Genomic DNA, 691 nt, shown 5'->3' with positions numbered 1-691 from the left:
CAAAAGACTGAAACTGGCCCACTTTCTTACACCACACACACAAATAAATTAAAAACGGATTAAAGGCTAAATGTAAGACCAGAAACCACAAAAATCCTAAAAGAGAACACAGCAACTTCTTTGACATCAGCCATAGCCACTTCCTTCTAGATATGTCTCCTGAGGCAAGGGAAACAAAAGCAAAAAGAAACAATTGGGACTATATCAAAATAAAAAGCTTCTGCCCAGCAAAGCAAACAATCAATAAAACGAAAGGCAACTTACTGAATGGGAGAAGATATTTGCAAATGACCTAGCTGACAGAGGGTTAGCATCCAAAATCTATAAAGAACTCATAAACTCAACACCCAAAAAACAAATAATCCAATTTAAAAAATGGGCAGAAGACATGAACAGACATTTTTCTAAAGAAGCCATACAGATGAACACCAGACACATGAAAAGATCCTCATCATCACTTGTGAGAAGTAAGGGAGATGATGGGGCGCCTGGGTGGCATAGTCGGTTAAGCGTCCGACTTTCACTTAGGTCACGATCTCACGGTTCGTGGGTTCGAGCCCCGCGTCGGGCTCTGTGCTGACTGCCAGCTCAGAGCCTGGAGCCTGTTTCAGTTTCAAAAATACCAAATAAAAGCTGTGCTGTCTTGTTAACAGGTTTACAGTCTACTGGAAATATGTATGAACGCCCCCCC

This window comes from Hyaena hyaena, unplaced genomic scaffold (assembly GCF_003009895.1).
Source record: "Hyaena hyaena isolate Hyena2069 unplaced genomic scaffold, ASM300989v1 scaffold_701, whole genome shotgun sequence".
NCBI classification, from domain to species: domain Eukaryota; kingdom Metazoa; phylum Chordata; class Mammalia; order Carnivora; family Hyaenidae; genus Hyaena; species Hyaena hyaena.
Note: the sequence above shows the minus strand (reverse complement) of the source record.